The sequence below is a fragment of the Coturnix japonica genome, chromosome Z (genome assembly GCF_054131305.1).
Source record: "Coturnix japonica strain WE chromosome Z, WE-NBRP24, whole genome shotgun sequence".
Taxonomy (NCBI): Eukaryota; Metazoa; Chordata; class Aves; order Galliformes; family Phasianidae; genus Coturnix; species Coturnix japonica.
This window is the reverse complement of record NC_140702.1, coordinates 29,814,561-29,827,495: the sequence shown is the minus strand read 5'-3', so window position 1 is coordinate 29,827,495 and position 12,935 is coordinate 29,814,561. Positions and strand designations below refer to the sequence as shown.

General features: G+C 44.1%; 1 long non-coding RNA gene across 1 annotated transcript; it reads left to right on the top strand.

Moving 5' to 3' along the window:
• Positions 1-7,454: 7,454 nt before the first annotated feature.
• Positions 7,455-11,314, top strand: LOC146753870 (uncharacterized). Its single transcript, XR_014939297.1, has 2 exons — positions 7,455-7,598; positions 11,140-11,314. It is a non-coding gene; the product is annotated as an uncharacterized LOC146753870 (long non-coding RNA).
• Positions 11,315-12,935: the final 1,621 nt, after the last annotated feature.

The following is a 12,935-nucleotide window of genomic DNA, read 5'->3' as shown; positions in this document are numbered from 1 at the left end:
GTAGGTCTCAGTGGTTGGCCAGGTCTGAGTGCTGAGTTTGCATGTGGAACACAAGGAGAGAGATTTCTGAGTCACTTGGCGACGTTTGTCACCTAAATCAGTCACTGCTGGCAAGTCAGTCTGACAGCCACAGTTAATAGCACAGTCAGGATCTGATGGGACTGTGCTACAGTTGCTGAGCATGAAGTATTGTCAGAGCCACGTATTTTGAGACTCTGGGTATTAGTTTTGTCCTCAGGCTTTGTTAGACACCTTAATTGTTCAAATCAAAATTCATCACTGTTGTTTTCACGAGTACTTCTGTCTGGCTTCAGAACATGTGTGTCAGGATTAGTGGGACAGCAGCCTGGGCCACGTTTACCAGAGGTTCCCAAGTACAGGAGATGTCACTTACAGCCAGGTCCTGCCTCCAGGGAGGAGCAGTGAGGTTTGGGCACAGATTTTGTTTAGCACAGTGGGGGAGGCGACATGCTGTGTTGGGTGCCAGGTGGGAATTGCCATGACAGCAAAGCAGGTTGGCTTTGCTCTGTGTGAGTGGAGCTGGGTGTTTGAGCTGGGGTGCAGTTCAGCATCTCAACTTTTAGTGGTGACTCAGTGGCATGAAGGACGACAGAGCTATTAATTATTTGCTCTCTAGGCTGGGAAGCTAAGCTGTGTGTTTGTAAAATGGATGGAGATCTTCAGCTTACACCACCAAAGTGCAAAGCATTGCATTATTTTATTGTCTACTTCTCCTCCTACACTGCATTTATGGCAAGACGTATGTGTTGTTATTTCAATGCCAGTTTGATAAATGGGTGTCATAGCTTTGACTATTCATTCGTGATGGCTCTGTAACCTCCCGTAACTTATTCTGTTGCTTACTCCTGATTTATTTATTTTTTTCCCCCCTGGCTCTATAGAAGGCAGTTGTGGACTGTAAAATCTTTTTACAAAAATCTCTTTGTGCCCCATTATTAGGAGTACATTAGAAATTAGATATTTGAAACTCTGAACATGGCACATATCACATTTTGTTCTGGTCCTTGTTCTTTCCTGTTTGCAAGATCTGCCAGCATTTCTCCAAGTGCTTGAGGCCTGCTCTTCCGTTTTCATAGTACTTTTACGTGGAAGGAAGTTTATGGAAAAAAAAGGAACACAACCTGGGAAAGACTGTAAATCATACTGCAGTCTTGGAGCTGGCTGCTGGCTGAACTCTGATGAAAAACAGAGGTACAGAGATTATTCTGAGAAACATTTATGATGAGGAGCAGAGAGATTTGGGAAGAAAATATGAAGAGTTAAGACCTAGAGAGGTTGTGGTTTTCCTACCCTGGAAACACTCAAGGTCATGCTGGATGGGGCTCTGAGCACCTGATGTAGTGTAGGTGTCCATGTTCACTGCAAAGGAGTTGGACCAGATGATCCTTAAGGGTTCCTTCCAATTCAAACAATTCCGTGGTTCTATAATAATTCTATAGAAGTACATAGAGAAAGCATGTAGTATGCTTGAGGCTGGAGTTGTGCGGTTGCTTGGTCAGTTGTTAGTCATAGGAATTTGAGATTAAGGGAAGCAGGGTTTGAGAAATCAAGGATATTGACTCAAGGTCATTTGCAGAATAGGACTGTGGGATACTACAGTTTTGAAGGGACCTTGAGAGGTGCCTAGTCTGACCTTCTCAAAGCAGGGCCTTCTCTGAGGTCAGGTTAGGTTGCTGAGGTCTTTGTTTGGTCAAGTCTTGAAGACCTCTGGGAGTGGAGATGGCACAGCCTCTCTGGGCCACCTGCCCTACTGTCTGACTGTCCACACATAGAAAAAGCTTTTATTTTGTCTGAATCTCTCATTGCACATGCTGTCCATTACCTTCTGACATGCCCTGCTATAAACACCTTCCCCACCTCCTTTAAGCCCTCCCATAGGCCATGGGTGAGGAGCCCAGAGCCATGTCAGCCCCATGCTGAACCAGCTGTGGCCCCAGTGCCCTTCTTATTGAGGGCAATCAGAGTCACAGTCACAGCTGAGGTTGGTATCTCCTCCATGTCTGCCATCCCACTGTTTCCATCCATCCTTTCCCACAAAGTGAGGTCAAAGCATAGGAAGAATTAATGGAGCCTGCATTGGCGGAGTTTGCACGTGCACAAGTTTTTCAGAACTTCCTTGTTTCTTGGCTTTGCTCCTTTGTCCTGGCTGAAACATGTGCTTCCAGTCACAGTGATGGGCCCAATAAGATCTGTTCGGGGCCCGTGAACAGTCTTTCTTACTGTTACTTTCTTACAGTCGAAATGCTCCCAGAACGGAATGAAAAAAAGGGTGGATTCTCTGTACAGAAGGATCTTGTCTTTTCAGTTAAGTGGTCATTATGTGAGGAACGTTCTGTGTTTACAGGGCTGTAAAATGGGATGCAGGCTATTCTGAAGAGAGTCTGTTGTTTGCTGTGGCATTTGTAAAATCAGTTATTTGCTATTATTTGTCAAATTACTTAAGGACCTATTTCTGTTGCTTATTTCACACAGTTGTTCAATTATGACCAAATTGCAGAAAATGCACCTGATGCTTTCCTAACTGCCATCCTAATGCTGGGACTTGGATGGCATTTGGCTGTATGGGTTCTGAGAAACTGCTAAGTTAATGATAAATGATTGCTGAATACCTGGTCGGTCAAAAGGACTCTCAAAACCCTTCTCTGTGGGTTCATGGAATGCTTCGAAGTGTGTTTCAGTTCAGGCAGCATTTGAATTGTTACCTCAGCAAAGGCTGAAGGCTGATGCATGTCTTAGGTTCATGTCGGGCCTTCAGTTCAGGACCCAAGCAGCAGCCAAACACCTCTGCCTCATACCTGCCATCTACTGAGGGGTGAGCTGCTGCAGAGTGCTTCCAGGAGCTTCAAGAGGTCGGCAGCACTTCCTTCAGGCCCGGATGAGTGGGAGCTATTTCCTTATATAGTAGAAAGTGTGCTGCATAGTGATGTCCTCTTGTTTGACGTTGTACACTGCAGCAAGCTGGGCACAAAGCTGCTCTGCATCTGAGAGGAAGAAAGGTTGTGTCCCAGGCAAGCTGGAATGGATCAGATAGATGTCATCTTTTCTTGTTCAGAGATTGAATGAAGCATCTGATCACTCACTTGCACTGGTCCAAATTTAGCTGCTGGGTTTGACATGGGAGTCTTGAAAATTCCCTGCGTTGGTGCTGCTTTGTCTTAGATAAGGCCCTGCTGAACTCTTATCTCTCTGTGCTCCTCTTTTAGCCACAGCAACCTTAATTTCTGTACAGAATGAAACTGCAAGACAGGAGAGGAAGGGGAGAGAGCAGGTTCCCACTCAGGCCGGAGCTGTAATACAGGGAAGGTGTATTTTGGGATCTCCTCTAATCCCAGTAATACGGAAATCATTCTTCTGCCAAGGGCTGGCCTGTAGCAAAGCTAACCTGTAGGACTTGGTGGAAGGTGTAGCTCCCTTCCACCATTACTTCTTTTGCCTGTGTATTGGGAAGAGGAGTAACCTTTCTTGGTCCTTGAATGCAGAAGCTGCAGTGAGCTTGCCTTCAGACTGAAGATGTCTCCTATCCATGTCTACAGCCTGGGAGTTGTGTCTCTTGCTATACTATAGTTCCTGCTCTGGCCTGATAACACAACTGCTGTCCTAGTTTCCTATCACACCTTGTTCCTCAGAGGGGGCTCTGTCCCTTTCTGTGCTGCTTGTCTGATCTTTCCCTAGGCTGTTACTGTAAGTGATCATGATCAAAGTGCATCCTTCTCCATGTCAGTCAAAATCACTTGGTGTGGGTTGTCAAGTGAAGGGTAGTGAAGACACAAGAGCTGAAGGAGCTGCAGCTGATGGGACAGAGGACACAAAATCCTTCTCACCCATGGGAGCAGCTGCTGTTTGAAGCTGAGAGCAGGAAGCCCAGGGAGTGCCAGCCTCTTTGCCCAGCCCTTGCTATTTCTTTCCTGCTGGCTTGCCTCCTGCTCAGCTACCTGCTCACCCCTTGCTCAAACAACATGACTGCTGCAGACCACATCTTCACAGACTTTATTTAGCTGCTGCCAGAGTTGCATTTGTCACTCCCTTTCTCCAGCATTGTAGCCTGGCATCCTGTGTTTTGGATACTGGCTTGCATGATACTAGTATAATGAGATGATTGGAACAGGCTGCCCAGAAAGGTGGTGGAGTCATCATCCTGGAGGTGTTCAGGGCAGATGGGACGCTGAGGGATGTGATTGGTGATCATGATGGTAGTGGGCTGAGGGTTGGACTTGACTGTCTTAGTGGTCTTTTCCAACCTTAATTATTTTGTGGTTCTGTGATTCTATGATGACAGGGCGGTACAGAGACTTTCTGTAGTGCCTAGGACAATCTATAACCTGTTTTTAAGGAGAGCCTGGTGAAGAGCAACCTCTTGGTTGAAATTCACTGTATAAGGATCTGCAACAACACTGGAAATATTTTGCATTTTTAAAAGTCTGAAAATTTAAGTACCTAGAGTACCTGGTGGATAGTTTAAAGAAATACAAGGGGCTTCATAGTGTGGTCAGCCCATGCAGACTGTTGAACTTGTGTGCGTCATGTCCTTATCAGAGCACTCATAAACATCACCCACTTTCCTCTTCAACTGCCTATTGGAAAGCTGTGCTGACCCTGTCCGCTCTGATGATTGGAAACCTCTCTACAACTTCAGCACTAAATGTGCTTTGTGGCCAGGTTCTCTGGTGTTTACTCTTCAGATGTATATTTATAGGCAGCAAACCTACCCCTCTGGGCTGTCATTTTTCTAGACTAAAAAAGCCAAATATGTATATATTTAATTCATTCTATTATATTTTAATTAGAAGCTCTGCATACTCTACAGTTTGAGTTTGTCATCATGCATTAACCAGGGCAATATAACACACCTTTTGTTGTCTTACCAAGGCCTTTGATGGTTATATTGCAGCTTTCCCACTCCTAGCAATGAGTCATTGCTGAATTATCCTGGAATTTGTAATTGCTTTTTGCCCAGGTTCTTTCTGTGGGGTGCTACATCCGTATCTGTCACATCTGGTTATTTACCAGCAGTGTAGCTCCAAGACACAGGGCTCCCAGTTGACAGCAGCCTTTCACTGAAGACATTTACCCTTGTTTGACTGATCATTCCCCTCCACTTATTCCAGTCTTAAAGGTAATTCAGCTTTTGCCTTTCAGATATTTTGAATGTCATCTGTGTTGGTGTTGTCCTCGTGCCTCCTGGGCCTCACGGCACTCTGTTTGTTACCTTCGGTTGGTTTAATGGTTGCTTTCACTGTATACCCTGCTGTGGTCTCCCTCTTAGCAAGCTCCTGCCTTATTCTTCAACTCTAGTACCCACTTCTGCCAGCTTATCAGTCAGCTTCCCTTGTAATGCAATTTCACAAACTTTACTGAAGCCTGGAGAGGCAGAAAATCAGTGATACCACCAAGGGAGATAGGTGTGTTCAAACTCTGGCAAGCCTATACTGTGTTTTATCTCTGCTCATTTTAAAAATGTGTCTTTTATTACTTTTTTTTTTAATCCCCAAAACATTTGTTCTGGTGCCTGATAAGGGTCTATATAACATACACAGATATCTTACTGTACTTTAGGAAGGGGAAATATAAGCCTAAATTTGTTTTTCTGCACTATATTCCATTTTTTTTTTAAACTTTACAGTAGTTGTTCCCCGCTGGTAGGTTTTATCCTCTGCCCCCCTTGTAACACTAGGCTGAACTGTCTGTCCCTCTCAGTTTCAGCCTGTGAAGAACTGTGAGTTTAGGATCCACTTTCAGTGTGGCAGCTTCCTTGTCTTCAGTGCTTTCACTTCATGGCAGGTCCTTCTTTTTGTCTAGACTCAGTGCCATCTTTGTTGAAAGCCACAAAGATACTCTGAACTATTTTTTCAATTACTACTTTTTTTTTTTTTTCTTTTTAAATTTATTATTAGTGTTTTCTCTTGCATGCTGTCTAGCAGCTTGAGTTTTTCTTTCCTTATCTTCGTATTTACATAACTGGCAAGCTTTTTTTTATCTCCTTTTGTGCAGTGTAGATCTGCTCAGTTTGCTAATTCCCTCTTTGCTCTCCAACTCTTCACCATATTTGTGAGTGAGGTTTTCAGCCATTCTTTCTCTTATCCTTCCACATGGTTTGCTTCATCTTCATCTTTGCATCCTGGCTTGCTGCTGGCTGACTGCCAGCACTCTTATTTTTTTTTGTGATGATAGTTCTTCCATATTTTAAATGTCTCCTCTCGCGTTTATCTGCCCTTTCCTGGCCTAGAGGTGCATTTCCAGTCCTCTTCCTTCTTTGTTAGTCTTTCCTGTATTATTTTACCACTTACATAGCCTCAATTTCTTCTTCTTTTGCTTGTCAGGCCTTCCGTCCATTTCTTTTTGACCACATATTCTCTCTCTCCTTAATTTTCCTCCCATTTTCTGTTTGCAAATAGTACCTCAGCTCTAGTTTTGTTTGTCTAGTGTGGCTTAACCCTAGCTACATTTTTGTCGTGCGTTGATCCTGACTAACGATCTATCCTATTCCATATATTTTCATGCATCCTTTTTTTCTTACTTTTCTTCTGCTGCAGCTGAATATTCGTATTTGAGTCTGAGGTGTCTTTCTCAGGGATTTTTTTTTTTTTTTTTTTTTTTGTTTTCACAAGAAAGCTGTAAAGGATGCTCAGCATGCCTCATCCTTCTCATCTGCTGTTGATGTCTGCAATTTTTTTTCAGTCATCATTCACTGTCATCATTTCAGACTTATCTTTCTTGCCTTCATCTTCAAAAGCATGGAGGTGCCTCCCACTATATATATATATATATACAACTTATTATTTTCTGTTTGCTTGATTCTTTCATGGCTGTTTATTGACTGTATGAATTTCTTGCTCATTTGTCAGGCTAATGTACATGTATATATATTTGCTTCGGTTGCTGTCTCACAGTGGTACCCTATATTTCAGATCCTCTTTTGTCCTGTGTCTTAAGGGATCAGAAGAGTCTAAAAACCAATGAAAACTTGCCTATTTTTTTCCTGTTAATAACACTGGGTTATTTTTACTGGCTTTCTTGTGCCACAGCTCAGGACGTCAGTGTTTATGGGAAAAGCTTTGTAGCTGTGTGCTGTCAGCCTTTAGAAAGAAAGTATGGATTTGCCATTTCCTGTTATTTGAAGGATGCTCAAGCTGTTTATTCTTGGCAAGACAGTGATATTAAACTCTGAACTAGAATGGGGAAAGAAGCCCATATAGATCAGCAGAAAATGGTTAGACAAAATTGCAGCGTGATAGAATGTCTGTTTGTTCACTAGATTTGCTCCTGCTACTTTTCAGTCCTGGGCTGTGTTGTAAGTGAACCGACAGCAGGGAAGTCCTTGCTGATTCCTTTGGTAGGCAGTGGTGTTTTCTGATGAGAACAGCCCCTTGCAAAGCTGCACGTTTCAGGGCTGGCCTCTGAGGAATACTGTCCAGGTAATTCTGCTTTCCTTTGCAGGAGAAAACCCAACTGCTGACTTGGAGTGGGGAGACAGGGAAGATGAACTGATAGGAGTCCACTGCATACACTGACTTTACCTTGGAGGAAAAGGAGTTGTACATGTAACCCACTATGAAAACCAATTCCTACTGGATTCACAGGTGACTAAGCACTTAAACACAGGAGCTGTTGATACTGTGTGGGTACAGGTTGCTGTTAAGGGGCTCTGAAATAGCCTTAAGCCCTACCCACCTCTCTGCACTGTGATCTCAGTCTTTTTACTGGGGCTGTGGGCAGATCCTACCTCCTGACAAGGCACTCACTAAATCACAAGCCTGTCCTCTGCCCCACCTGAGCTCTGTGGGAACAGGGATGAAAGGAGGAATGTGCAGAGGTCTTTACTGAGACAGTGCAGGAATAGGGGGAATTCAGTGCAGACTGGGGCAGGTGCTCCGAAGGGCTGCTCTATGCCATTTCAGCAGTTGGCACTGTTTTTGCTTTTGTGCGTGTTTAGTATGTCTTTTTTTTACTGTAATCCTTCCCCATACTGCTCCATATAATATGTGCTGTTTGTAGCTATTAAATATACTTGTTTCGAGATAACTCTTTGCAGTATGGCACATATGTAATTAAGGATAATTAACTCAAATTAAGCACATTAAGTTTAGCAACACTCCTCCATATTCTGAAGCTGGCTTTAATAGGTTTTGTGACTAACAAACCCACATTCACAGGTTCAAGATTCGTTTGTATTCCAGGTGTTCCCTTTTACCATTCCCGCACTGTGCCACTGAATCCAATCATTTGTCATTTGGTTGTCTGCATAATTAACTTGCAGCCTGCAACATTCCTTCCCTCTGAAGGCAGGATCCTCACAATTCACCCTTGGTGTTCTTTGCATAGCGGAACTGGGGATCTGCTGACCATAACGATGGCCTACTGCAGCACCCCAGTGCCCAGCACCTTGTGTCTCTGGTGAAAGAAATTCTCAGTCTTCCTTTGCAGCTGGGTCTGTTGTCTGATGGTGGTGGCTCTCGGTCCTCCAGAGACTGGAGAACGTGTTTTTTAGTGCATTATTCTCCAAAGAACAGCTGGATACAGCCAGATTGCTGGTGTACGTTGCAAGGTTTTCTCTGTGTTCCGTTCATGAAAAATAGAAAGTGTGTTTGCAGTGAGCACAGGAATGCTGGTGGTGGCACAAAAGGGGATCCTAGCTGGCTTCTGCATCCTGACATCTTTGAAACAGTTCATCGTTCTCCAGTTTTCCAAGGCTACATGCTTATTAATTTGCTTCAGGTTGTAATCAAGCTGTCACTGATTTTAATAGGCCTTGGATCAGACAGGCCTCAGTTTTTGTATGGTTTCCATTTCAGTGCTAATTAACTTAGTATGCAGATTTAGCTATGAAGCTTAAGAGATTTCATTTAGTTTTTATAATTTAATTGCAGCAACATAGCAATAAATGCAGATGAGAAGTTATGTGCAATTAATATTGACCCAGGACTACTCTAATGTCAGACACTTGTCTCTGAAGACTTGGTGGGAATCCAGTGTGTTACATATTGATTTTGTAAAGCGAGGTTTTCAAAGAACCTCTTGCTGGCTTAGTTGTATTCTTCCTGATCAAGACTGTTTGAAACCTCGATGTCTGCCGCAGCCAGTGCTGATGGAAAGCCATGTCTCTTGGTGATGCTAACAACAGCGTTGTTACCTCATGCAACTTTTTTTTCCAAAAACGCTAAAACAGCAAATAAGCAGAATTGGTCTCTGTACGGGTGTGTGCATGTTTGAGTCCTCCCGACCATGGGCATCCTCAGCCTCTGGGATCTGCCTATTACCTGGAAAGCTTCACATGGTGCTTAATGTAGCACCTTGTGGAGACAGGTAGAGAGGGCATAAGACTTTGCCTCCAGTGCAGTATGAGGAAGCAAAGTTTAAAACCCCTCTTAATTTCCTTGATGTCCGTGGCTTTGGATAAAACCAACAGCCCCAGGGCAGAAAAATGGAGCTCCTGAAGTAGCTGCTAGATTTAAATTGGAGGTAATGGGGTTTGTGTGGGCTGCATCTTTAGATTCACCTCTCAACAAGATGGGAGCAAGTAAGGAAGAAAGGCTGGAGGGATGTCTGTGCCTTGTAAATTGTGGGAACTCACTGAGTTATTCCTGTAGGGCAGCAAAACTTCATTTAAAAACAGAACACAGACAGAGGCAGTGTTAAAAGTACCTCAGCTGTCAAGCAGGGTGGAGACAACAAATTGCAAGGTAGACTGCAAAACTGGATGCTAAAGCCAAAGTGGCATAGGAAAGCCCAGGAGCAGCTTTGGGCTGGTGTTTCTGGAACATGTTGCTTGGACCTGATGTCAGAGCAGGGCAGGATGCCACGAAGTGCTCTGCATTCCCACAGCCTCACCCCTTTCCCACCAGATGTAGGCTTTCAGAAAAGAGGGGAGAAATGTGACCCCTTCCTCCTTGCCTCATTTGGAGGGCAGTCTGGGAGGCGTTGCAGTTGAGGTGGCTCAACATTGGAGCTTGCAGCTTATTGCAGTTATCAGTGCATTGTCTCTAATTGGAGAGCAGGAAAGCTGAGCTGGAACAAGCCCCTAAGTGCTGCTCCAGCTTCTCCTGGGAAAACTCCGTGTTGCTTTGTGGAGAGAGAAGTGCAAAGGGGATTGCCTCAGAGGCTGCAGATAGTAGAGAATACCCAGTTGCCTAGAATATCTTTGAAGGTGTGCTCTGTAGCACGTGTGCATGGCACAGCTGCTTTACCTGCTTCTGGGCATCCGACTGTGTTGAGCTTTGTGTGGTGACTCAGAGGGCTTTCCCTTGGTGGAACATGAAAGTTCATTTGCAGTCCATCAGCTTACATAAAGGTTTGAACTATTTTTGTTCAAGAGCATTGCTGTACGTTTTTAGACTTGCTGAACTTTACGCACACTCTGTTTGCCAAATTCACCACTTTTCTGTGTCCAGGGAGAGAGCATCAAAATCCTTCCACAGTTTTCAGGGAGTGCAGAGTGCTCAGTGGATGCAGCCACGCTGCTGGTGTGTCTGAGTCTCAGGGGGAAAGCTGCTGACTTGTGCATGGTGTAATTGCCATTTTCTTGAAGTTACCAAAGATATGGACAGAGTCTAACTCAGGAAATGCTGCATGGATTTAGAGTGTATTGAAACAGTCTAAGGCAGATCCTTGCAGAGTACAGTCCCTTAAAACCCTTATGGCGTGAGTGTGTTCAGTCTTATCTTTGCTATTACACAGGACTAAAGCTGTACATATCTCTGCTGTCTCTTGTTTATCCTCTGTCTCACTTTATGCCATTGTCCATTTTTTCTGTGCTTTGATTCCTGGGTCTGATTTGTCAGTTCCTCAGTCTCCTTGGTTTTTTTTATTATTATTTTTTTCCGTGAAAATTCCTAAGCCTGATTCAGTTTCCCTCTGCATATTTATGTCAGAAGGGCTGCAGGATGTTTGAAGCATTTCCTCCCTCCTTTGCTTTCCTCAGCGCTTCATCTTAATGTGCAAAATCCCTTTATGCTGGGAAGGAGCTTTGTACCTCCTCTTATTTTTTTTCTGTGCATAAATTCCTCAGCAGAGAAGCAGAAATGACTGTGTGGTCTCAGATTTTTATGTCTGTCTGTCTGTCTGTCTGTCTATCTATCTATCTATCTATCTATCTATCTATTTATCTATCTATTTATTTTCCAGATGGAATTTCTACTGGAGATGCCTTCTTGAAACATCAGGTTTTTGTGAATCACTGTTTATTGCTCCCTGCTATGTTCCAGGACACTCTGAAAATGAGACTTTTTTTTTTTTTTTTCAGGAATTTTACCTTGCTGTGAATATTTATATATATCAAGTTGCAATAAAAACAATTTTCTCATTAGTAATGCAAACTGCAGAAGTCAAATAATTTCTCCTGTGTCTCTGTCAGGGACACTGTGCACTTGGTGCAGGGGACAGGAAAAAAGGTTTTGGAAAAAGAGGGCTCAAGATTAATATCCTGCACTCTAATAGAATTCTTCAAATTAGCTATTTCATCATCCCATGTTTATTGTTTTAATTTGCTTTGATGGCATTCGGTATGGGAGCTGGAGGTATGGGTATTCTTGTGTGCTTGTTGCATGTGCAGAAGGTAAAGGGATACAGTAGAGTCCCTTCCTGTGAGAAGTGCCTGATGGTCCTTGCTCCTTGTTCCCCTGCCAGGCTGAGTAGAGTTTGCAGCCAGTAGCATACTGAGCCCTGGCTTCCTGATGGTGATGCACCTGTGTATGACAGCAGACACTGTGGGGCTGATGGTCTGTGTGCATTGCTGGGTCCTGCACCAGGCAGATACCCACTGGGCCAGAGTCTAAGTTTGGGAGAGAAGAAAAGAGAATCAGGGGTGCAAGTCATCATTACTGTGTCATGAAGATAAAAGGCATTGGTGTGCTGGTGGCACTGGTGGAAGTGGTACAGTGACTGGACCAGTTGCACTACCTCAACTTGACTGAGTGCCCTTCAGTCAGCTGTTTGCTCCCATCTCAGTAATGCAGTTCTGGGACTGGTGGAGATGCAGCATCTATGTGCAGATGAAGAAAACCCTCAGTATCTCATGTTCCTGCAGGGGAGCATGTGAGCTCCACAGTGCAAACAGAGGTAGACTGGATATGAGAAATAAGTTATTTACAATAAAGGTGGTGAGGCACTGGCACAGGCTGCCCAGAGAGGTGGTGGATGCCCTATCCATGGAGACACTCAAGATCAGGCTGCATGGGGCTTTGAGCACCTGATTGAGCTATCTGTTTCACTGCTCATTGCAGGGGAATTGGGCTAGATGGCCTTTAAGGGGCCCTTCCAACCCAAATGATTCTATGATTCAGTAATTCTATGGTTGTGTACTTCCCTTTTGCCACTCCAGAAAGTGATGGTTGGCTGTTGGGCTGCTGCCTCTGTTGTTTGGGTGCTGCTCTGTAACCTGTGTTTATTTCCAGAGCAAGAGGTAACAAACTGTTAGTGTGTCTGTCTCTGCAGGACCAGATCACACCTACCCACAGTCCAAGAGTGGAACTAGCATTTGTGCATGTGTATCTTACCTTGCTGTGGTCCCTAGTAGAGAGATCTCTGTGCTGCTGTATTCAACAGCTGATGTTCTGCATGCTGTTTCCACCTCAGTGAACTCCAACAATGGAGATGGAGTTTATAAATGAGATAGCATCTTTTCCCCTGTTGTTTGTCTCACACTGTGTCCATTTGTAAGTATTTAGCATTGTCAGGCACTACAGATGTGCCATTATTTCCCTCAGATGAAATCCCATAGTCAAACAAATGTCAAAGCCTCACACTTGCTCTGTCTGCTTGCAAAAGCCTTTCTGCCACAGCAGTGGTGATGAGCAGAGTGGTGATATCTCATCTCCAGAACTGCCTCCCCTCCAAATCTGGGCTGATGAGCAGCTTGATGAAGCAGAGCAGGAATTCCCAAGAACATTTTTGTTTCTCTTCCAGAGAGCAGATATGCTGGT